We start from the raw sequence: 26,294 nt of genomic DNA on the forward strand, positions 1-26,294 counted from the left end.
AACTCCCACAGGGGACAGGTCACGTTTCACCTCTAGGACCTCTCTGCCCACATTGCTGTCACCATTTAACATTCCAATGACACTAATTCACAGTTAATTGGGGTTCCAAATGAATAGAAAGTCTTGTGACCTTTTCTCGTGGAAATAAAAAGCAAGAGGGGAGCCAATGTGGCTCAATGGTTGAGCGTCAGCTTCCCACATCCAAGGTCCCAGGTTCAGTCCTTGGTGCCAGTACTTGAAAAAATAAAAAGAAGTGAGGGGCCACTGATGGGATGGAGTCCGAATGTGTCATGAAGAGTATCAAGAGTAACTGGAATGAAATTGTCGACAGCACTGATGGCATGAGTCTCTTGGAGTCCCTCCTCCGTGGCATCTACACCTATGGCTTCGAGAAGTCCTCTGCCATCCAGCAGTGAGCCATTCTTCATTGTATCAAGGGTTATGATGTGATCACTCAAGCTCAATCTGGGACTGGGAATTCTGCAGCAGATTCAATTGGATCTAAAGGCCACCAAGGCTCCCACTCAGGAACTGGCTCAGCAGATACAGAAGGTGGTAATGGCATTAGGAGATTACATGGGTGCTTCCTGCCACACTTCTGTCAGGGGCACCAGCACGCATGCTGAGGTTCAGAAGCTGCAGTTGGAGGCACCCCATATCATCGTGGGTACCCAGGCCATGTGTCTGATATGTTTAAATGGAGATACCTGTCTCCCAAATACATCAAAGTGTTTGTATTGGATGAAGCTGATGAAATGTTGAGCCATGGATTCAAAGACCAGATCTATGACATATTCCAAAAGCTCAACAGCAATACCCAGGTGATTTTGTTGTTGGCTACAAGGCCTTTGAATGTGCTTGAGGTGACTAAGAAATTCGTGAGAGACCCTTTCGGATTCTCACCAGGAAGAAAGAGGGAAACGGATGTGGCTCAACCGATTGGGCTCCCACCTACCATATAGGAGGTCCAGGGTTCGATGCCCAGGGCCTCCTGGTGAGGGCATGCTGGCCCACACAGAGTGCGGGCCCACATGGGAATCCAGCTTTGCATGGGAATACTGCCCCGCATGGGAAAAGCCACATAGGAGTGCCAGCTGACACAGAGAGTTGGCTCAGCAAAATGACACAACAAGAGACACAGAGGAGAGAAAATAAGAAGACGTAGCAGAACAGGGAGCTGTGGTGGTGCAAGAGAGTAATTGCCTCTCTCCCACTCCAGAAGGTCCCAGGATTGGTTCCCAGAGCAGCCTGATGAGAATACAAGCAGACACAAAAGAACACACAGAGAATGGACACAGAGAGCAGACAGCGGGGGGGGGGGAGAAATAAATAAATCTTTTAAAAAAAGAAGAAGAAAGAGTTGACACTGGAGAGTATCTGCCAATTCTACATCAATGTGGAACAAGAGGAGTGGAAGCTGGACACATTGTATGATTTGTATGAAACCCTGACCATCGCCCAGGTAGTCATCTTCATCAACACCCAAAGGAAGGTCGAGGAGATGCATGCCTGAGACTTCACTGTCTCTGCTGTGCTTGGTGACATGCACTGAAAGGAAGGAGACGTGATCATGAGGGAGTTCCACTCTGGTTCTAGCAGAGCACTGATAACCACTGACCTGCTGGCCAACAGGCACTGATGTGCAGCAGGTTTCTTTAGTCATCAACTATGACCTTCCCACCCACAGGGAAAACTACATCCACAGAATTGGCCAAAAGGGCATGGCTATTCCAGCATGGTAACAAGAGGAGGAGAGCACTCTGTAAGACACTGGGACCTTCTACAACCCCTCCATTGAGGAGATGGCCCTCAGTGTGGCTGGCCTCATCTGAGGGGGCCCGCCCGGCCACGAGTCATTCCTGGGGGCCTGAGGAGGAGCAGGAGGGGGAGGGAAGGGGGCCAAGGGATGGACATCTTGTCATTTTTTTTTCTTCTTTGAATAAATGTCACTTTTTGAGGCAAAAGACCCTTTACTTGGGGGTAGGCTCTTGCCCCAGGCACTGTCTCTTCTCCCAAAAAACACTAACACATTTCCTTAACCTAGTCATCTCCAGACCCCAGGGCTCTCCCCACCCCACCCCAGCCAAAATCTTCAGAAAATAATTCAGGGGGCCTTATGTCACTCAGCCTCATTTGGGGAATAAATCTGGAGGGAAAAACCCCTGTATAAGTTGGCCCAGGGGATTGTCCCCAGGTGGGGGAAGCGGGGGAAGAAAACGGCAGCCGTTTTTACATTGTTTTACATAGTATTTATTGCTTCAGGAAATACACAAAATTCTGGATAAAATTACTTGAAAAGTGCCACACCACAAAAAAAGTAAGGGAGGGAAACGGACTTTGGCCCAGTGGTTAGGGCGTCCGTCTACCATATGGGAGGTCCGCGGTTCAAACCCCGGGCCTCCTCGACCCGTGTGGAGCTGGCCATGCGCAGTGCTGATGCGCGCAAGGAGTGCCGTGCCACGCAAGGGTGTCCCCCGCGTGGGGGAGCCCCACGCGCAAGGAGTGCGCCCGTGAGGAAAGCCGCCCAGCGTGAAAAGAAAGTGCAGCCTGCCCAGGAATGGCGCCGCCCACACTTCCCGTGCCGCTGACGACAACAGAAGCGGACAAAGAAACAAGACGCAGCAAATAGACACCAAGAACAGACAACCAGGGGAGGGGGGGAAATTAAATAAATAAATAAATCTTAAAAAAAAAAAAAAAAAAGGTAAGGGACCATTAGATCAAGGACCCCATCATACTTTTTTTTAAAAAAAAAAAAAAGGAAAAGGAAAAGGAAGTGACTTGCTCCAGGTTATCCTGTGTGTTCAGGAGGAGAAATGGGATTGGCACATCAGTCTCCTGGATTCCACTGTTTCTACAGTACCATGTCAGCTTCATCTTGTGTTTCATTGAATAACCACCGTATAAGATTTTAGGTAGTCGCCAAACTGCAGGCCTGAAACAGCACGGTGTGGTGGAAAGAACAGAGGTGGGTGAGAGTCAGAGCCTCTCAATTTCTAACATTCTGAAGCCTCAGACCTGCAGCGAATCAGTGCGTGTCTCTGGGTCTCCCTTTACGCATCTATAAAACGAGGGCTGCGCTCGAAACCCTGTAAGGCTCTCTGCTTCTAGGCTGCGAGACCACAGGCCTAGAACCACCACAGAGCGTGCCAGCACCCGGCACGTCACACCCCTCCTGCCTCTGCGCCTTCCTCAGTGCTGTTCCCCTCCTTTCCCTCTCACTCACTTGTTTGAAAATTCTTCTTAAACTTCACTCACTAAAAGTTGCCACTTTCTCCCCCCATCCTTGCCTAATTTAGATTCTCACTCCATTTTATGTGAAATCCTTTATATAATACCATGATTACCTTATCACTTTATATTATAATAATTTTCTTATCTTCTCTATTAGGAGATGAACTCACCAAGGGTTGGGATTGCACCTGGTTTACTTTACTGCCCTAAATACCTGTGATGCTGCCCAGCACATAGCAGGAAGCCCCACAATGAAATGAAGTCGATTTCCCTCCATGTGTCAAAAGGCTTTTCTCTATTGAATCCAATGCGTGATAGAATCGCATTTGGATTCTGTTTAGATCTTGAGTGAGCTGGAACAAGCTCCAATATTTGCTAAGGAAACTTTTTTTCTTTTTCTGGTACTAGTTTCTTAATTTAGCAATGGAAGTAACTTTATGTCAAGTTGTACAAAGGCTAGGACTATGGTTTATATTTCTGTTTTAGACCCCACTTCCCTCAGCAAAACGGCTGAGGAGATAAGATGAGAAAACAGTCTTATGACTCAGAGGGCTTATCTGGTACATCTTCACACCCGCATCTTTCTGATGTCAAAGGGTGGCTGCAAGGAGTAAATGGGGATCAAATCATAGTTAAGGCACCTCGCCCAACGCCTGGGAAAGGATCCTTTTGTTTCTGGCTATTATAATCACTGGCTGCTTTATCCCCCAGCTTCTGCTTTCTTTTTTTTTTTTTTTTTTTTTAAGATTTATTTATTTTTCTGCCCTCTCCCCATTGTTTTTGCACTTCCTGTCTGCTTTTTGTGTCCATCTGCTGTGTGTTCTTCCGTGTCTGCTTGTTCTCTCTTTAGGTAGCACCAGGAACTGATCCTGGGACCTTTCGGAGTAGGAGAGAGGCACTCGGTCTCTTGCCCCACCTCAGCTCCCTGGTCTGCAGCGTCTCTTATGGTCGCTCCTCTGGGTCTCTTTTTGTTGCATCATCTTGCTGCGCCAGCTCTCTGCTCAGGTCAGCACGCCACACCAGCCAGCTCGCCTGCACCAGGAGGCCCTGGGATTCAAACCCTGGACCTCCTGAATGGTAGACAGAAGCCCAGTCACTTGGGCCACATGTTCTTCCCCAGCTTCTGCTTTTTATTTCTGGCCCAGACTTGGTGCTGATTAGTGCATCCAGATGTTTCCTTATTTATTTATTTATTTATTGGCAAAAGGTTTAAGTACACCACTCAGTCATATTAGCTCTCACTGCCAGGAATGAAATTCTGGACACGGAGAAGAGGTCTCTTTCTGAAGACTGGTTTACTCTACTGGTCAGATTCTTCATTTACTTGATGTAATCATATTTTAAATGCTCTCAGAGCTCTTACCTACAAAATGTCCATGCAAAAAAAAAGATAGCATTTTTTTTAACAAAATGGAAAAGACACCTTATAATCTCCCTGAAAGGAATAAATGAGATGAAGTTCTCAGGACAGCATCTTGCTTAGGATAAGCTTTCACCCTATCCTTTCTAACTGGTACCATCAACTCTTTGATGCTCCCAGATAAGAGAAAAACACCTGGGGTTTCAGAACTTCGGAAAGGGAAATGGCTGTTGTGAGCTAGAGAGAATCCTAAAAAAGTTGTGTATAAGTGGCTTAAGAAAAATTGAGATGGTACCAAAACAAAAATATCCCCATTTTAAACTTGGGCGCAGTGGCGGCGAAAGTAGCAGCATCTCAGTGGTCCCTAAGCGCCATCTAGTGGACCTAAGGGGAAAAGCAAAATTTAGCAAAAATGGATTTTGTCATGATTTTGTTGTCAGTCTGTAATTTACCAAAAAAAGTACATTCGAAACAGGATAATTTAAATTCTCTATTAGCTTTACTTATTGAGATATTTCATTCAATTAGCTAAAGCAAAATGATAACTCGAGTATTCTAAACATTTAATGTGAACTATGAAGATGGACTGCTGAGGAGAGCGGACGCTCGCCAGTCTTTACCAAGCATGCGTTTTCACAACCCACTTTCCCATTCATCTTGTCCTTCTCAGCCAACACTTTGTGTTTATTCTGGCTCATGGACTGCCAGCGCCCCAGAGGCTCAGAGTTGTGTCTTCCCAACCCACTGCTGGACTTGGGCCCAGACTAGAGTCAACTATTCCATCCATTTTCCAAGAACGCAACTGTCACAGGTAATCAGGCTGAATGCTTGGCAAGAGCAAGTGTTCTCAGTTTGGTTTTGTGTGTGTGTATGTCTGTCTGAGTGTCTGTTTCTCCTCTGCTTTTATTATTAAGGTCGTTCTTCCCCGAGGTGTCAATGAGTATTTCCTTTTTGTCTAGGATGAAGACAATGGCAATCAAATCTCCCTCAAAACTAAGTAATAGCCGCACATCTGAAGTGCCCAAAGTTGTTCTGAGACCCTCTAGTTAGCAATGTTGCAATTACTATATTCTCAGCAAATGGATTTTATTGATATGTATTAATAAATCATACAATTCATCCAAAGGATACCATCAATGGTATTTGGTATAATCACATAGTTGTGCATTCATCATTTCAATCATTATTAGATCATTTTCATTATTTCAATAATAATAAACAGACAAACAAGAAAATTCTTCACCTCGTAATCTTTCTGTGTTTCCCCTGCTATACACAGCTGTTATTTCTGGCTATTCTTGCACAATTATTTATTTATTTATTAAGCAGTTTCATTGAGATATATTCACATACCATATGATCTATCCAAAGTGTATAATCAATGACTTTTAGTATAATCACAATGTTGGGCATTCATCACCACAAAACATTTTAGAACCATCTCATTACTTCAAAAAGAAAAACTCCACACTCCTTAGCATGCCTTCACTGACCCCACATAGCCACTAATCTAACTTCATCTTTACAAATTGATCCATATTTACATTTTTTATAAAGGGAACCATATAATATGTTACCCAATATATTTGGTTCATAGTAATGTAAGCATACAGTATTTGTCCTTTTGTGTCTGGCTTGCTTCATTCAACATAATGTCCTCCAGGTTCATCCATGTTATCATATGCTTTACGACTTCATTTCTTCTTACAGCTGCATAATATTCCATCGTGTGAATACAGCACAATTTGTTTAGCCATTCATCCGTTAGTGGACACCGGGGTTCTTTCCAACTTTTGGCATAAGTCTACTTGTAAAATCTCACACTGTTTATGGATCTCTCCTGTCCTTCTGTTTCCCTGGAGAACTCTGATACATTGTCCTTGGCTGATGGAAGCTGGAGGCATGGGAGATGACAAGTCCCATCCCTTAGGGGGCATCTTGGCCAGTGGCTGACCAGTTGGGGCAGATATTGGCCCAGCACCCTTGCCCCTGGGCAGGGCAGCCTCTATGGTGTGCTTTATGCTCCGGGACCCCATGGGATCAGGTTGCAGCTGCACGTCCCCTGACCCCCTTGCTGAGCTTCTCCCTCTGCTTCCCTCCCGCTCCTGCAGGTTTCTCCTACAAGCACTCCCTCAGTATATCACTTGCATAAGAACCTCCAGCTCCAGCTCTACTTCTAGCGCCCTGGCCTAAAATGAACCATGTAGGTAGCCCACTTACGTCATGAGAACCACTCCCAGCTCACTGGCCTGGGCCTGGCCAGGACCAAGTGGAGATGGGGGCAGCAGGGTGCAGGGTGCTAGAGAGTCTGGAGACAGCTCTGGGGTCTGGGTAGGAGTTTTATTCAGCCATTCACGGAGAATTCTCACTGGGCTGGTCCGGGCCTGCAGGCAGCTTTGCTTGGGTCAATTCAGTCCATGCTGTAACTTGACCAAGCTGGGCCTTGCGTGTGCTGAGGCCTCGGCCACAGCTGAGAAAAGGAGGGGATGCGTGTCTCATGGGGGGAGGCAGAGTGGGGGCTCAGGAGCAGGATGACTACAGGACTAGGGGATTTGAGAAAGGAGAAAGATTACCTTCAGCTGGAAGATCAGAGAAGACTTCTGAAAGAGATTGCATTTATTCTGGACCCTCATGGAAAAATGTGGAGACATGCCAAGGAGCGCATTCCAGGTGGAAATAAAATCTTATGTAAATGAAAGAAAAAAAAACAACCCTGTTTGGAAGTATCAGCTAGAACTAAACATAAGGGGAGCAGACGTAGCTCAGTGGTTGAGCTCATGCGTCCCACGTACGAGGTCCTAGGTTCGGTCCCCAGCACTTCCTAAAAACAAAAACAAACAAACAAACAAAACCCACAACCAACTCTTATTGGGAGTGGATGTAGCACAGTGGTTGAGTGCCCGCTTCCCATGTATGAGGTCCCGGGTTTGATCCCTGGTACTTCCTAAAAACAAAAACAAACAAAAAAATACCAACACTTCACATTGAGGGCAGATGTAGCTCAGTGGTTAAGTGCCTGCTTCCCAAGTACAAGGTCATGGGTTCAATCCCTAGTACCTCCTGTTTAAAAAAAAAAACTTAAGCATAAGCATACTCTTTGTATGACTCAACCATTCTACCTGTAGGTATTTTTCAACAGAAATGAGTACTTTTATACACCAAAAATATTTATAGCAGCACTATTCAAAATAGTCAAAAACTGAAAATGACCTAAATGTCCATCAATGGTAGAATAAATATATAAATGGTATGTAGTCATAAAATCGAATTCTATTTAGCAATGGAAAAAACCAAACTAATGTTGTAGGATATAATATTTGGATATATATATATATATATATAAATGTCTTGGATATAATATTTAGTGAAAGAAGCCAGAAACAAAAGAGCACATACTATGATTCCATTTACAAAAGTTCAAAAACAGACAAAACCAGTGTGGTGGTTTGAAGTCGCATGCACCCCAGAAACACACGTTCTTAAGTTTAACCCATTTCCTGTGGGTGTGAACCCCTTGTAAGCAGGACCTTTTGATGCGGCTACTTCACTTAAGGTGTGAGGCGCCTCACGTGGAATGGGTCTTCATCCTATTACTGGAGTCCTTTATAAGAGAATGAAATTCAGATAAAGAGGAAGAAAACCACAGTAAGCATGAAGCAGAAACAGAACCCAGAAGAGAAGGAAGAGACCAGGAGGTGCCATGTGCCTTCCCATGTGACAGGAGTCAAGGACCACCAGTAGCCAGCCTTAGCATGCCACAGCTTTTGGAGAGAAAGCATCACCTTGAGGATGCCTTGATTTGGGCATTTTCCTGGCCTCAAAACCATGAGCAGCCTCAGCAGAGTTGCAACACCTACTCTCCAGTTCAATGGACTTACCCAGGTCAGCTAATAAGGAGGTGAGGATGGTCAACCAGGGACCCGAGAGAGTCTACAGCTGCAAGCAGGAGAATCCCATCCATCAGTTATGTGGGATCTAAGCCCCTTCTCAATATAGAGGTGGAGTGGACATCGCCATTCCAGAGTCCTCAGGATAGAGGAATAAAATATGGATTAGAGTGGACTCACTGGTATTCTACTATAGAATTTTTGTGACTCTAGCAATGGAAAAAATTAGATGTGGAGACAGTGATCACAGCAGTTACTGAGGGCAGGGAGAGGGGAAAGGAGGTGTGATATGGGGGCATTTTTGGGACTTGGAGTTGTCCTGAATATTGCAGGGATAAATGCAGGACATTGTATGTTCTGCCTTAACCCACTGAATGGACTGGGAGAGAGTGTAAACTACAATGTAAACTATAATCCATGCTGTGTAGCAATGTTCCAAAATGTATCTATCAAATATGCAATGAATGTACCACACTAATGAAAGTTGTTGATGTGAGAGGAGTGGGGGTGTGTGGGGAGTGGGATATATGGGAACCTCTTATATAAAAGATTTATGTTATTTATTTCTCTCCCCTTTCCCCCACCCCCGCCAGTTCTCTGCTCTCTGTGTCCATTCGCTATGTGTTCTTCTGTGTCCACTTGTAGTCTTGTCAGTGGCACTAGGAAACTGCATCTCTTTTTTGTTGTGTCATCTTGCTGCTTCAGCTCTCCATGCATTTGGCACCGCTCCTGGGCAGCCAGCACTTTTTTCTCCCAGGGCAGCTCTCCTTACAGGGCACACTCCTTGTGCGTGGGGCTCCCCTATGCGGGGGATACCCCTGCGTGGCAGGGCACTCCTTGTGGGCATCAGCACTGCGCATGGGCCAGCTCACCACACAGGTCAGGAAACCCTGGGTTTGAACCCTGGACCTCCCATGTGGTAGGCAAATGCTCTATCAGGTGAGCCAAATCTGCTTCTCTTTCATATTTTTTCATGTAACATTTTGTGTGATTTATATCTCTTTTTTTAAAAAAAAGATTAAAATAAAAAACGAAAACCATGAACTAATAAATTCCCATTGTTTAAGCCAAACGGTTGCGTTGGAATTTGCTTGAGCAGCCTAGGAAACTAAAACAACTAGTCTCTGGCTATGGAAGTCAGGGTAGTGGCTCTCTTTTGGGGGGTAATAACCCTGAAGGTTCCTAGGGGAAGCTTGTGAGGAGTTGGGAATGCTCTGGATCTGGATCTGGGTTGTAGTAATAGGGGTGTGCTCGCTTTGTAAAAACTCATTGAGCTGTACACTAATGTTTTATGCACTTGTCCACATGCCAGCTATTGTTCAATAAACATATTTACAAAAAATAATGGAATAAGTTCTCATTTTAATATAGTAGAAAATAATAAAAGGGAAAATTAATTTTAAAAAGTTGAAATTTAAAAATAGAACATTTTTTTTTAAAGGAGAAAGGATAAATAAATCCAAAGGCTGGGCCCTTGATAATTGCAATAAAATAGAGAAACTCCTTTTGAGCTTGATTAAGAAAAAATAAGAGGGTAAAAAGGACAAGCAAGATTAAGAATGATGTCATAGGGAAGCGGACTTGGCCCAGTGGTTAGGGCGTCCGTCTACCACATGGGAGGTCTGCGGTTCAAACTCCGGGCCTCCCTGACCCGTGTGGAGCTGGCCCATGCGCAGCGCTGATGTGGGCAAGTAGTGCTGTGCCACGCCAGGGTGTCCCCCGCGTAGGGAAGCCCCTCGCGCAAGGAGTGCACCCTGTAAGGAGAGCCGCCCAGCCTGAAAGAAAGTGCAGCCTGCCTAAGAATGGCGCCACCCACACAGAGAGCTGACACAAGATGAGGCAACCAAAAGAAACACAGATTCCCGTGCCACTGACAACAACAGAAGCAGACAAAGAAGACGCAGCAAATAGACACAGAGAACAGACACCAGGGGGGAAGGGAGAGAAATAAATAAATAAATCTTTAAAAAAAAAAAAAAAGAATGATGTCATAAACAAAAATTCAGAAAACAGTAAGATAATCATAAGAGAAAACCCATGCAGTCTTCTCATAGAGGAAGAGAGTTTTTTCTTGGAAAATATATAAATTACCAAAGTTGACATGAATTTGCCATTAACAGGGCAAGTAAAATGTAGGAGATTGAAATAATTAAAGATCTGCAACTATAAAGGCAATAGCTCCAGATGGATTCACCTCTGAATTCTATTTAATCTTTAAAGACCAGGTAATCCCACTGCCTTTTATTTTAACTATTCCAAGTCATTGAAAAGGACAGATGCTTACCACTCATTGTGAAACCAATATAGCTTTAATACCCAGATTTGATAAATATAGTACAAAACACTGTAAACCTATTTCATTTATGACTGTAAATAAAAAATTTTGAATTAAATATTGAAAACAGAAATCAGGACAGTCTCAAAATATTAATAATAAGTATGCCATGACCAAGAAGACTGTAATTCTAGAGGGTGGTTCAATACTAGTAACTCAACCAACATAATCTGCAACATCACAAGTTAAAGTAGAAAAACCATCTGAGAATTATAGATTCTGAAAAGCAGGCGATAAAACTTAGCAGCTGATTCTAATGAAAACTCTTTACAAAATAGGAGTAAAATAATATTTAATATAACTCTCCAAAACCCAATGGCAAATATTCTAAATGGCAGTAAGCTGGGTGGTGGCAAATGTAGTAAAAGTGGAAGGGGATGGGAATTAAAAACTACTATGGTAGTCATTGACTCACCCCATATCCCTTCCCAGGACAGTGAAACTAGAAAAAGAACAAATTAAACCCAAAGTAAAAAGAAGAAAGGAAATAAGATAAGAGCAGAAATCAGTGAGACAGAAAATAGGAAAAACAATAAATAAAATCATTGGAGCCAAAGAAGTTTCTTAGGGAAGACTTAAAAATTGTTAACCTCAAGCCAGGTTCATCAGGAAATAAATGATATTTATCAATATCAGGAATGAGAGAGGTAACACCACTATAGTTTATGCAAATATTAAAAGCATACTATGAACGGCTTCATGCCAATAAACACAACAATTAGATGAAATGGAAAAATTCCTTGGAAGACAAATTATCAAAGCCCACTCAAGAAGAAATATGTCAATGTCCCTATATCTATTAAAGAAATTGAATTTGCAACTAAAAATCTTCCCAGGCCCAGATGACTTCTGGAAAATTCTACCAGACATCTTAGGAAGAAATAATACCAATTAAATACAAACTACTCCCCAGTGCATTTCTAGAGACCAGTATTGCCCTGAAATCAAAACCAGAACAAGGGGTTAGGGAACTTTTAGGGAAAGGGTTGGAGTAGGGAGTTTCAGGACTCAGTCCTACCACAACAACTATTATACTGTCTGAAACAACGTTTTGAAATTCCCGAGGCCAGAGAAACCCTGTACAGTATCCAGGGAAGAGCAGGAGGAAGAGACTGATAAATTATGGTAAAGAACTGTAAACTGTTCTCTCCGCGTGGTGGCTACTGGCTCCCATCCCTCACTCTCACAGCAGGCTGTCACGGTTCCAGTCCCTTGCTAACTGCTGGTAACAGAAAGAGACGTAAAAATCTTATCCCACAAAAACACGGGTGGGCATGGCCAGTCACGATCACAGCTTTTGATTGGTGAACTCAGATCTCTGGGTCTGAAATGAGTCAGGCTGAAGAGCAGAAATAAAAAAGAAATATTAAAAGTGAAAATAGCCTAAGACACCTCTGGGACACCATCAAGCACACCAATATTCATGTTACGGGAGTCTCAGAAGGAGAAGAAAGACAGAAAGGGGCATAAGGAATAGTCAAAGATGACTTCCCAAACTTAGCAAAAGCTATGAATATGCCCATCCAAAAAGCTCAGAGAAAACCATACAAGGTAAACATGAAGAAAAATATACTCCATCACACTGATTACGCAATTGAATGCAAAGGACGAGAGAGTTCTGAGAGCCGCAAAAGAAAAACCATGTGTTACATAGAAGGGAGTCCCAATTACATTGAAAGCTGGTTTCTCATCAGAAACCATGGAGGCAAGAAGATAGTATGTTGAAATACTTGCAGCGTTGGAAGAAAACAACTGCCAGCCAAGATTTTTTATCTGCTGAGACTCTTTTTCAAAAATGAGGAGACTGACATTCTCAGATAAATAAAAGCTGAGGGAGTCCATCACCACAAGACCTGCCCTACAAGCAATGCTAAAGGGAGTACTAAAGACTGAAGCAAAAGGACATTTGACAGTGGTTCAAAGCAGCCTAAAGAAATAACGACCTGTGGTAAAGGTAACCATTTGGGTAATAATAAATGCCAATATTATTGTAGTGTGTTGTTCGTATTGTAGTGTACTATTTAATTCCAGTTCTTACTTATTCTACTAAGAACTTACTGTTGAATCCTGGGGAAATGGTTTTAGATGGACCATCAACCGATAAAGACTTTAAAGAAAAGAAAAAAGAACCTGTGATAATATCTCAGAAAGTCCTGAAACAAGAGAAGTAGCTTCAGTGAAAACATAAGGAGTGGAAAGGATGAGACAAATGCTCGAGCTACTTATGTTTCATCTTGTCCTCTGGTTCCAAGCACTTCTGATCCTGTACAGTTAAAGTGTAGAGAAACACTTGCTGTAGCTCTCTGAACAGGAGATTACTATATTGCTCTTGGAGCTGATGAAGAATTAGGATTTCAAGTTGAGGAAACTATATATCAAGAAAAAGGAAACATAAGCATGAAATACAAAAATAGAATACAAAATAGAATATTAAATCATAAGGATGCAAAGAATCCAAACTTAAGGGAAAACGCAGTGCTTGAATATTCCCTCTTGACTTACTTGCTAGACTGACAGCAAAGGACATGACTAGTGATGAACTCTAAGAAATGAGTAAAAACTTGACCAAAGAAGCCATCAGAGAGCATCAAATGGCTAAAAGAGGTGGAACCCAGACTGGCTTGTTCACATGTGGCAAATGAAAAAAGAAGAACTGTACTTATATGAGGTACAAACCCATAGTGCTGATGAACCAATGACAGCATTTGTTGTCTGTAATGAATGTGGAAATCAATGGAAGTTCTGTTGAGTTAGAAGAATGGGCAAGATGTCAATGGTCCACCATTAAGAAAGTGAATTTTGTAATTAGCTTTAAACTCTGTCAAATTAGTTTCCTGACAAATCAGATTTTTAAAGCAGCATACATCCTTTGGGTTAGTCTGGTTTTGACACAACATGCCTTCCTTAAATGCCTTCTGTAGTTTCAGATCAGTAGGGAGACCATATAATAATTATATGGTACCTGTTTCAGATTTTTTTTTTCATTTTTATAAGTAAGTTGATATTAAACTTTTATCAATTAAACTTTTGGAACTCAATTTTTAAATTTTCTTCTTAAAGGAAAATGTACTTTAACTTTTTACAGTCTGAAACATACACTAAAAATATTATTTTCTCTGTTTATACATAAATGAAAATTACATTTTTTCCACATTGGCATGTGCCAACAAATATTAAAGGAGAGGAAAAGGTAATATAATTTTAGATTTATCAAATACAGTGTGTACTGAAATAATACTTCATCAGTTTATCTAAACTATATGATATTTGAACCAGATTATTATCTTCTCAAACCTGTGATAATTAGGTATTTTGCATCTACCCATGATCATCATTTATTGTAATTTCTTGTACATGCATATTATTTGTTCTTAATAGATTTTACTTTTGGAAACATGGCTTTACTTTGTTGAAATCAGTTTTGTTTTGAGGTTGTTCACCTGTTTGACTTTGTAGTTGATTTTAGTTTTGCAGAAGAATGCTTTCATAGTTTAATATGGTTTTTCATAAATCCCTGTGTAGGCAAAGAATGAAAGCTTCTGACCATTTTTTTCTTTCATAGGAAGACATGCTGGGAAGAAAATGTTAGCTTTTTACTATAGAGTAGATAATGTAAACAATTCAAGGCTTGATTTTGATTTGGAAATCCAAACTGATCTAGGATTAAGCATAAGGATTGTATAAACCATTAAAGCTGTGGTCTTTTCATATGGAGGTTGATGGAAAATATTTTGGTCTTGAGTCTTATTTGCTGATTTTCTCTGTTAAATACTGAATGAGGCTGTTGAATAAACTGGGAACGTGTGCTGTAATAGAACCAACTGTGTATATAAACTGTAATGCAATTTATCTTATATACAGCGCTTGCAAGTAAATTTTCCTGTTCGTCCAAGTTTATACATTTGTTCTCTTAGGTTCCTTTAATGTATACGTGCTCCAGTGCATCTTAAAGGCCACTGTTACAAAGTCCACATTTTATCCCACTCAAACCACATTCTATCAGACACCACTAGAAAGACCTCAGTCCATGCTTGGCTCTCCCCTCCACATTTTCCCATGTCTTTTTGCAAATCAGCCTGATGTAATATAGAAAACAATATTTGAACATCCATGTTAAGACTCCTGTATGTAAGAACTGACCCCCAGGCACCAGCCCAACTTAACTTTGTCAGTTCACAGAGCAACCTATTGCATTTTCATTTCAAAAACTAAAAGTGTATTTTTGGAAAAGGTGAGTTTAAGAAAAGAGTAAAATTAAAATAGTCCCATTTTTAAATTAAGTAATTCATTTTTAAATTTGTAGTCTAATAAGTTTTTTATTGTTAAAAAAAAGTTATGAGTGACAAAAATGGTCATTACATACTGATAATTCAACAAGACAATTCAACAAGAAAGATGTAACAATTATAAATTATATATGCACCTAACAACAAAGTCCCAAAATATATGAAGCTAATACTGACGGATTTGAAGGAAGAAATTGATGTTCTCCATTAATAGTAGGAGACTTTACCACACCACTCTCAATAATGGAAAGAACATCTAGTTAGAAGATCAATAAGAAAGCACAGTACTTGAATTATACACAAACCACTAGTTGTAACAGACATATACAGAACACTGCACTCAGCAAAACCAGAATACACATTCTTCTTGAGTGCATGTGAATCATTCTACAGCTAGACCATATGTTGGGGCACAAAACAAGTTTCAATAAATTCAAAAATATTTAAATCATATACTGTATGCTTGCCAACCACAACAAACTGAAGCTAGAAACCAATAACAGAGGGAGAAAGGGAAAATTCACAAATATGTGAAATTAAACAGCATACTCTTAAACAATCAATGGGTTAAAGAGGAAATCAGAAGCAAAATTAGGAAATACCTTGAGGCAAATTAAAATGAAAATACAACATACTGAAACTTATGATTCATGTTCACATTTATCATTGATTGAAGTGGGTACTCTGAATAAAAGCTGTGAAGACCCCCACCCCCCCAAAAAAAAAAAGAACTTATGGGATGCAGTGAAAACACTGCTGGGACAGAAATTTGGTACTCTAAATACTTACAATAATAAAGAAGAAAAGATGCTAGGAGGATTGTGGGAACATGGTGATGGACTAAAAGGCAGAGCTGAATGCTCTCACAAAAACAACAGAGAAAGAGCCAAAAGCTATCCAAGGGACCTACTTTGGGGGTCAGCAGACCAGGACAGTGCTCACAACTCCCAGGAGGATAAGGGACAGAGAGACAAAGAACCTGAAATGACAAATGTGAGTTACCAAGCCCCCATGGTTGCCAGGAAGGGCCCCCTTCCTCACCCCCCTGATATTAAGCTGGGGTAAAGCCCCTGGATCACTATAGCAAACAGAGGGGAACAGACATCTTTCTCCCTGACAGCTGTTTTAAGGGAAAAGGGAGGGGAGATCAGGGTGTTTTTCTTCAGTGAATTCAGTCAGCAGAGCCCATTTTGAATTTCAGATCTGGAGAGTCAACACAGGAACACCAAGACTGAAATACCTTGTGAAGTGATGTGCTGACTAGCACCACCTGATGGCCATTCTGGAAACTGCATGGGCAAAAACTACACTCTCCGTATCCAGCCACTGGGAGAAAATCTGCTTCCCACCAGTGAGTCCCTGGCCAGATTTTGAAAACTTAAGCTGGGCATTTTTAAAAACTGAGAATAAGTTGAACAAAATATAAAGAAGATGGGAAGAAGCTGTGGCTCAATCAGTTGGGCTCCCATCTACCACATGGGAGGGCCTGGTTTCATGTCCCAGGGCCTCCTTGCGAAGGCAGGCTCACCAGCATACTGCAGAGAGCTGCCGGCCTGGGTACCGCTGAGAGCCGCCTGACCCACAGGTGCTGCAGAGAGCTGACTCAGCAAAGTGATGCAACAAAAAGGGAGACAAGCAAAAAACGCAGAAGAGTGCACAGAAAACAAACACAGAGAGCAGACAGCAAGCAAGCCACAAGGGGGGAGGGGAAATAAATAAAAATAAATACAGACACAGAAGAACACACAGAGGATGGACACAGAGAGCAGACAGCATGCAAAAAGCCACAAAGGGGGAGGGGGGAGATATGAAATAAAAAATTTTTTAATTTTAAAAATATAAAGATGAGCAGTGGGGGAAAAAAACAATAGGTAAGAGAGAGAAATTAGCTATCACAGTATATACCCCAACATATTCAGATGCTTAGACATTTGCAAAAAATTACAAGCCATACTAGGAAACAGGGAAAAATGACCCATGCAAAAGAACAAACCAAATATCCTGAAGAGATACAGGATTTAATACAATTAATCAGTGATAATCACACAGCTCTCCTAAATCACTTCAAAGAATTTAAAGAAAATACGACTAAAGAAATAAAGAGTATTGAGACGACATAAGGAGAACATAAAGAACAATTTGAAGCCTGCAAAGAAAAGTAACAGACCTTATGGGAATGAAAGAAATGATGGACAAGATTGAAAATACATTAGATCCAGTGTGGAGACCCCAGGAGGTCACCCTCCCTGGGCTCTGTCCAGGTGGTGCAAGGGAGCATAACGCTTTGCCCAGGGAGGTACAGTCCCTTTCCCAACATTGGAGATGAAGCTGGCCTAAAGCATATGCCTGCATAGTCCTGCAGCTTCTCAGAATCCTATGGAAAATGACTGAGAAGACAAACCATACAGGAAGCAGCTCTCTTGAGAATACCAATCTGGATCTAGGTTCAGTTTACCACGTGTCCAAAGAAGTGCACTTTGTCTTGCTTTAACCTATTTATGAATTACACTTACACTTTGTACCTTTGTTTCACATAATTCTCGAAAGAATTTCAAAAGACCTCAGATTTGAGGAGAGAAAAGGAGCAAAGCCTTGACATTGAAATATGAGGTGGGAAATTGGATGCTATACTATCTTGAAGATGATCATGGAGGGTTTGAAAATTGGCACACATTTGTCTCCATGCCTGGCTTTAAAAAAAAAAACTGAGTAAATCAAAGAATTCCAGCCTTAAAGACAGAATCATGGGAAATGGTTAGAAATGCAAATTTTCAGGTCACCCCAAAACTATATACCAGTTTCATTTTTTTTATTTTTTAAATTAAATTGTCTTTTTTTAAGATACATAAATCACAAAAAATGTTACATTTAAAAATATAAGAGGTTCCCACAAACCCCACACCCCACATCCCTACTCCTCCCACATCAACAACCTTCCTCATCATTGTGGCACATTCATTGCATTTGGTGAATACATTTTGGAGCACTGCTGAACTGCATGGATTATAGTTTATATTGTAATTTACTCTCTCCCCCAGTACATTCATTGACTTATGGCAGGCTGTATAATGTCCAGCATCTGTCCCTGCAATATCATTTAGGACAACTCCAAGTTCCAAAAATGCCTCCACATCTCATCTCTACTTCCCATTTCCTGCCCTCAGCAACTACCTTGGACATTTTCTCCACATCAATGCTATAGTTTATTCCATTACTAGTCACAATAGTTGAATACTGTAAATTCACTCTAATCCATATTTTATTCCTCCATCCTATGGACCCTGGGTTGGTGATGTCCACTCCATCTCTATATCCAGAGGGGGCTTAGATCCATGGTTGATGGATGCGATTCTCCTGCTTGGAGTTGTAGTCACTATATAATGTACTAAATATTACAACCCATGAATTCTGAGAAAAAGAGCAAAGTAGATTAGCTTATTAAACTAATGTATTTATGAATTCAAATAAAGATGATTTTGATGGAAAGAGTACCTTAGAGGCACACAATAGCAGATTCGAATTGCTTGAAGACAAAATTAGTGATTTTGAAGACAGAACATCTGAACTAGAAAAGACAGGAGAACAGAAAGAGAAGAGAATGGTAAAAATGGAACAAAGTCTCAGGGAAGTGAATTACAATGCAAAACAAACAAACATTCACATTATTGGTGTTCCAGAAGGAGAAGAGAATGGAAAAGGGGCAGAAAGAATATTTGAGGAAATAATGACCAAAAACTTCCCAACCCTTACAAAGGACACAAATATCAATATCCAAAAAGAACAATGTACCCTAAACAGAATCCAAATAGACCTGCTCTGAGACACCTATTATTCAGAATGACAAATATCAGAGATAAAGAGAGGATTCTGAAAGCAACAAGAGAAAAGCAAAATACACACATGAGGGAAACTCGATAAGATTAAATGTCAACCTCTCATTAGAAACCACAGAGGAGAAAAGAAAGTGATATGATATATTTAAGATACTGAGAGAGGAAACTGCCAGCCAAGAATTCTGTATCAAGTAAAGCTGTCCTTCAAAAATGAAGGTGAGTTCAAAGTCTTCACAAACAAAAATTGATAGAATATGTTGCCGAAAGACCAGATTTGCAAGAGACACTAAAGGTGGTGCTGCAGCCTGAAAGGAAAAAACAAGGGGGAGAGAATTTGGAGAAGAGTTAAGAAATGAAGATTATTAGGAAGGGTAAACTAAAGGATAAGAAGACAGACAATAGAACAATATGACAACAGAGAGCCAAAGGACAAAATTGATTAAGCAATTCAAAGTTTTCAAGACCCTTTATATCTGTCTAATGAACCCCAAAATACAGAAAGAAGACCGTGGGCAAGAACACACCAGGAGCAGCAGAAAGTGGCACGGAGGGTTAAAAAGAGTGAGTTATCAGCAGAAGTAATCTTCTGACTATGACTTTGAAAGTGATGAGATTGTTACTTTTTGTGCAGCTATTGCTGAGAAACAGAAGAACGCTTCAACAAATAAAACAATGGTTATTGTGTCTACTTCTGGGACTGTAGAGACTGTAACTGAGAAGGAAGATGGTGCTCCAACACCAGATGGCTCTGCTTTTATCAAAGCCCAATGAAGGGGAAGAGGACTTGGCTCAATGGATAGAGCATCCACCTACCACATGGGAGGTCCAGGGTTCAAAGCCAGGGCCTCCTGATCCATGTGGTGAGCTGGCCCATGCCCAGTGCTGATTACTGCAAGGAGTGCCGTGCCATGCAGGGGTGTCCCCCACGTAGGGGAGTCCCACGTGCAAGGAGTGCGCCCAGTAAGGAGAGTCGCCCAGTGCGAAAAAAGTACAGCCTGCCCAAGAATGGCACCGCATGGAGAGCTGACGCAGCAAGATGATGCAACAAAACAAGACATAGATTCTCAGTGCCACTGACAAGAATACAAGCAGACACAGAAGAATGTACAGTGAATGGACACAGAAAGCAGACAATTGGTGGGGGGGGGGGAAGGGGAGAGAAATAAATAAAAATTAAATCTTAAAAAAAAAAGCCCAATAAAGGAAAATACATAACATAGATTATTTGCATCTGTCTTTTTTGATTATCATTTAAAGCTTTAGACATAGGGACATTTATTTTAGAAAAACAGGGCAAAATTGCTGTTTATAATTTAAGTTTTACAGATGAATTATATAAATCTAAATGGTAGCATTACTGTGTAGTGTTTGGACTATACTTTGATAAGTTATGGTTTATAGTTAAGATTAGAATTCTAAGCAAAGTGTTTTTAATGTATAAATTTAATCCAAATATATGGATGGATACATTTTAAAGACACAACTTGAAAAGCAAATTCTTGCATAGTAAATAACTTGGCCAGTGTTATTAAAATGTTGACTTATTGGGAAGTAACTGTGGCTCAATCAATTTGGCTCCCATCTACCATATGGGAGGCCCTGGGTTCACGTCCCAGGGCCTCCTTGTGAAGGCAGGCTCCCCTGCATGCTCCATGGAGAGCCACTGGCCTGTAAGCACTGCAGAGAACCAACTCAGGAAGATGATGCAACAAAAAGGGAGGCAAGGAAAAACACTGAAGAGCGTGCAGTGAATGGACACAGAGAGCAGACAGAAAGCAAGCCACAAGGGGGGGGGATAAAAAAAAATGCTGACTTATCAACGTTTGTTTTATGATAAAGGAAATAAGTGATTGCTTTCTCTCCTAGAAATATACTGCTGTTACTATTCACTTTGTTTTCCTTGCTTCTGTAGAGTAAGCCTTTGTTACAAGGCTTAAATGTTTTTAATATTCATTTTAATTCAGAGTTGTGGTTTTGACATATGTGGAATCTTTGAAAATTCAGCCAAAAATCCATGTAAATGTGAACATTCAAAAAAGAGGCTATTAATGGAAAATGATTCAATGATAATAATATCTGCAGTTTAGGAGGTACAAATGTACCAGTGTGAATTTCTTAATAAGGACAAATATATTATGGTTATGGAATACTGTGATGGGGTGACTACATTTTCTTTGAAATTTTCATATAAATATAATATTAGTTGAAATAAAAAGGAAAGCTTGTATAAGAAAAAAGACTAGCATCAAAAATAAAATCACATTAACTTATGGGAAAAAAATTAAAGGGAGACTAAGAAACATGTCAACTAAATGCAAGAAATGATTCTGTACTGGAGAAAAATAAATATGACATAAGACAGTATTGGGATAGTTGATGAAATTAGAATATGGACTAAAGATTAAAGTACTGTATATCACTTAAAGAAGAAAAACAAAAACCACGAAAAGAAACATCATGGTACCAGCATAAAGATAGACATATTGACCAATGGAACCAAATTGGGAACTCAAGAAATAGGCCCCTCATGTCTTTGGTCAAGTGAGTTTTGACAAGGCTAGCAAGGCCACCCAGCTGGACCATTCAACAAACGGTGTTGGGAGAACTAGATTCCCATGTCCAAAAGAAAGAATGAGGACCCCTATTTCACATCTTATACAAAAAATGAACTCAAAATCGATCAAGGACCCAAATACAAAATTTACAACCATATAACTCGTAGAAGAAAATACAGTGAAATATCTGCAAGATCTTGTGGTAGGTGGTACTTTCTTAAATCTTACACCCAAAGTAAAGAAAGAAATAGATAAATGGGACTCCCTCAAAATTAAACACTTTTCTTCTTCAAAAGAATTTTTCAAGAAAGTAAAAACTCAGCCCACTCAATGGGAGAAAATATTTGCAAACCACATATTCAATAAGGGTTTGGTATCCATGTTATATGAAGAGATCATACAACTCAAAAATAAAAAGGCAAGCAACCCAATTGTAAAATGGGCCAAAGACTTGAATAGACATCTTTTCAAAGAGGAAATACAAATGGCCAAAAAGTGCATAAAACATGTTAAACATCACCAGGTATTAGGGAAATGCAGATCAAAACTACAATGAAATGTCATTTCACACATTATAGAATGGGCATTATTTTAAAAACAGAAAACTACGAGTGCTGAAAAATATGCAAAGAAACAGGAACACTTCTTCGTTGCTGGTGAAAATGTAGAATGGCACAGCCTCTGTGGAAGACAGTTTGGCAGTAACTCAAAGAAGCTGAATATAGAACTGCTGTATGATCCAGCAATCCCATTACTAGGAAGATATTCAGAAGAACTGAAAGCAAGGACAAAACTGACATTTGCACACTGATGTTCATAGCGGCATTATTCACAACCACTAAAATATGGAAACAGCCCAAGTATCCATCAACCGATAAATGATAAACAAAATGTGGTATATACATACAATACTATTCACCTGTAAGAATAAATGAACTCTGGATGCATATGACAACATGGATGAAGCTTGAGGATATTATGTTGAGTGAAATAAGTCAGACACAAAAGGATCTCATTGATATTATCTCATTGATATGAACTAAATACAATGAGTAAACACATGGAGATAAATTCTAGATGTTCTTCTTATATAAAGTGTTAAGAATATGGTGATACATAGGAAAATTACAACTAATGTAACTTATAGATGATAGTTAACAGTAATATTGTAATATTTTGCAGCAATGACAAAGAAGGTATTATAGCAATTCTAAGGGACAATAGGAGGGTATAAGAGGGTATGGAGGAAACGGACTTTGGCCCAGTGGTTAGGGTGTTCGTCTACCATATGGGAGGTCCGCGGTTCAAACCCTGGGCCTCCTTGACCCGTGTGGAGCTGGCCATGCGCAGCGCTGATGCGCGCAAGGAGTGCCGTGCCACGCAGGGGTGTCCCCCGCGTGGGGGAGCCCCACGCGCAAGGAGTGCGCCCGTGAGGAAAGCCGCCCAGCGTGAAAAGAGAGAGCAGCCTGCCCAGGAATGGCGCCGCCCACACTTCCTGTGCCGCTGACGACAACAGAAGCGGACAAAGAAACAAGACGCAGCAAATAGACACCAAGAACAGACAACCGGGGGGGGGGGGGGGGGGGGGAGTGGGAATTAAATAAATAAATAAATAAATCTTTAAAAAAAAAAAAAAGAGGGTATGGAATTTTTCCTTTCAGAGTAATGAAAATGTTCTAAAATCTACTGAGGTGAAGACAGCACAACTCTATGATGAAAATGAGAGCCACTGAGTGTACGCTTTGAATGGATTGTATAAAACATGGGGCACGAAGCAGATTTGGCCCAATGAATAGGGCGTCTGCCTACCACATGGGAGGCCCGTGGTTCAAACCCCGGGCCTCCTGACCCATGTGACGAGCTGGCTCATGTGCAGTGCTGATATGTGCAAAGAGTGCCGTGCCACGCAGGGTGTCCCCCATGTAGGGGAGCCCCACGTGCAAGGAGTGTGCTCCATAAGGAGAGCCACCCAGCACAAAAGAAAGTGCAGCCTGTCCAGGAGTGGCGCCGCACACACGGAGAGCTGATGCAACAAGATGACACAGCAAAAAAGAGAAACAGATTCCAGGTGCCGCTGACAAGAATACAAGTGGACACAGAAGAACACACAGTGAATAGACACAGAGAACAGACAGCTGGGGTGGGAAGAGGAGAGAAATATATAAAAAACAAATAAATCTTTAAAAAAACAAACAGACATGGGGCTATATAACACAGGGAATTCAGTGGTGGAAGATGGACTGTGGTTAACAGGACAAATAAGAGAATGTTCCCTCCAAATGTATAATACTAATATAGGGTGGTGGGAAAAGTAACCGAATATAAGAGGTAGGCTATAGTTAGTAGTGATAATTAGAGGATGCTCTTTCATAGTTTGTGGCAAATGTTTCACAGCAATACATGGTATTGGTGGTGGGGTGATGTACGAGGACTGCTGGATGATGATATACATGTTTGTTTCGTAAGTTCACAACTCTTACTATACACTTATTGTTTATGTATATTCATGTATGAATGATATACTTAATAAAACTTTATTTTTAAAATATTTGCAATAAAAGAAAAAAAATGAAAACTTCAAATCAGAGAGACCTAACCTCAAAACTGGAAGAACTAGAAAAAGCAGAGCAAAGTAAATTGAAGTGAGCAGAAAGAAGGAAATAACAAAGACCATAGCAGAGGTAAATGAAATAGAAAACAAAAAAACAATAGAGAGAATGAACAAAACCAAAAGTTGGTTCTTTGAAAAGATTTAAAAAATCAACAAACCATTAACTAGACTGGCAAAGAAAAAAAGAAAAAAAATAACAAAAATCAGAAATGAAAAGAGGGACATTACCATCAACCATGTTGAAATAAAAAGAACCATAAGACGTACTATGAAGACAGTATGCCCATAAATGAGATAACTTAGATGAAATGAACAAATTCTTAGAAACACACAAACTAGCTACAGTGAATCAAAAAGAAATAGAAGGGAAGCGGACTTGGCCCAATGGATAGGGCGTCCACCTACCACATGGGAGGTCTGCGGTTCAAACCTCAGGCCTCCTTGACCCATGTGGAGCTGGCCCATGTGCACTGCTGATGCACACAAGGAGTGCCTTGCCACGCAGGGGTGTCCCCCCGCGTAGGGGAGCCCCACATGCAAGGAGTGCACCCCGTAAGGACAGCTTCCCAGCATGAAAGAAAGTGCAGCCTGCCCAAGAATGGCACTCCACACACAGAGAGCTGAGGCAACAAGATGACACAACAAAAGGAAACACAGATTCCTGGTGCTGCTGATAAGGATAGAAGCAGTCACAGAAGAACACACAGAGAATGGACACTGAGAGCAGACAAATGGCGGGGGGGAGTGGGAAGGGGAGAGAAAGAAATAAAGTAAATAAATTAAATAAAAAGAAATAGATCTCCACAAATCAATAACTAGTAAAGAGATTGAATCAGTAATCAAAAATCTCCCAACAAAGGAAAGCCCAGAACCAGATTGCTTCACAAGGCAATTCTACCTAACATTCCAAGAAGATTTAACTCCAATTCTGCTCAAACTCTTCCAAAAAATTGAAGAGGTGGGAGCACTTACTAACTGATTCTATAAGGCCAACATCACCCTCATACCTAAGTCAGATAAAGAAACCACAAGAAAGGAAAACTACAGACCAATATCACTTATGAATTTAGTTGCAAAAAACCTCAACAAAAATACTAGTAAACTGAATGCAACAGCATACTGAAACATTACATACCATGATCAAGTGGGATTTATCCCTGGTATGCAAGGTTGGTTCAACATAAAGACATCAATTAATGAAATACAGCACATTAACCCAATGAAGGGAAAAAAAACAATGATCATTTCAATTGTTACATAAAAGGCATTTGACAAAACCAACAGCGCTTCTTGATAAAAACACTTAGAACACTAGAAATAGAAGGAAACAACATGACAAGGGGCACATATGAAAAGCCCACAGCTAACATCCTACTTAATGGTGAAAGAGTGAAAGCTTTCCCTATAAGATCAGGAACAAGACAAGGATGCTCACTGTCACCACTGTTACTCAACATTGTACTGAAAGTTCTTGCCACAGCAATTAAGAAAGAAAATGAAATAAAAGGAACCCAAATTGGTAAAAAGTAAAACTTTCTTTATTTGCAGATGACATGATCCTATACTCAGAAAATTTTGAAAAATCTGCAACAAATCTCCTAGAGAAATACAAGGTATTGGTTGTGGGGTGGTATATGGGAATCCTTTATTTTATGCAAGATTGTTCTGTAAACCCACAACTTCTCTAATAAAGAAAAGAAAAAAGACCTTACAAGAAAAGAAAAACACTCCAGACCAATATCCTACCAGGATGGGGATGCAAAAATTCTAGGTGAAATTTTACCAAAAAGAATAATACACCATGACTGTAACAGTTTGAATAATTGATAAATTCCAAAAAGAAATATTGGATTATGTTTGTAATCTGATCTGTACCTGGGTATGACTGAATTATGATTAGGGCATGGATTCCCCACCCAGTCCCCACCCCTTGATGGGTTGAGACTCACAGATAAAAGTCATGGCAAAGGACAGAGTTGAACCTTTTGATGAGGGGATTTCCGATGTTAGAGTTAGAGGCTGAAGACCCCGGAAGTCAGCACGCAGAGGAAAGAGAAGCCAGCCCCAGGAAGGAAGGATCCTTGAAGCCAGAGTAAAGAAAGCCCCAGGAACGTAGGAACCCAAGAAGCCTGAACCCTCACAGACGTCAGTAGTCATCTTGCTCCAAATAGACTTTGGTGAGGGAAGTAACTT

General features: G+C 40.8%; 1 protein-coding gene, 1 non-coding gene and 2 pseudogenes across 4 annotated transcripts in view; all 4 read left to right on the forward strand.

Annotated features, from left to right (window-relative positions):
• LOC101443698 (uncharacterized) overlaps positions 1–26,294 on the forward strand; it is a 60,953-nt gene that overhangs the window by 27,292 nt on the left and 7,367 nt on the right. For 2 of the 3 annotated variants that reach the window (XR_009185494.2, XR_001118989.4), the window contains one exon: positions 5,265–5,405. The gene's annotated coding sequence lies outside the window, so the exon portion shown is untranslated. Of the gene's footprint in view, positions 1–5,264; positions 5,406–16,303; positions 16,475–26,294 lie in introns of those variants that run through there. The other variant, XR_188431.5, reaches the window with a different exon arrangement.
• On the forward strand, positions 273–1,761 carry LOC101421420 (eukaryotic initiation factor 4A-I pseudogene; annotated as a pseudogene).
• Positions 10,181–13,565, forward strand: LOC101445805 (transcription elongation factor A protein 1 pseudogene; annotated as a pseudogene).
• LOC111765619 (small nucleolar RNA SNORA73 family) lies at positions 17,318–17,519 on the forward strand. The gene has a single exon (XR_002797915.1). It is a non-coding gene; the product is annotated as a small nucleolar RNA SNORA73 family (small nucleolar RNA).

This window comes from Dasypus novemcinctus, chromosome 4 (assembly GCF_030445035.2).
Source record: "Dasypus novemcinctus isolate mDasNov1 chromosome 4, mDasNov1.1.hap2, whole genome shotgun sequence".
Classification (NCBI taxonomy): Eukaryota; Metazoa; Chordata; class Mammalia; order Cingulata; family Dasypodidae; genus Dasypus; species Dasypus novemcinctus.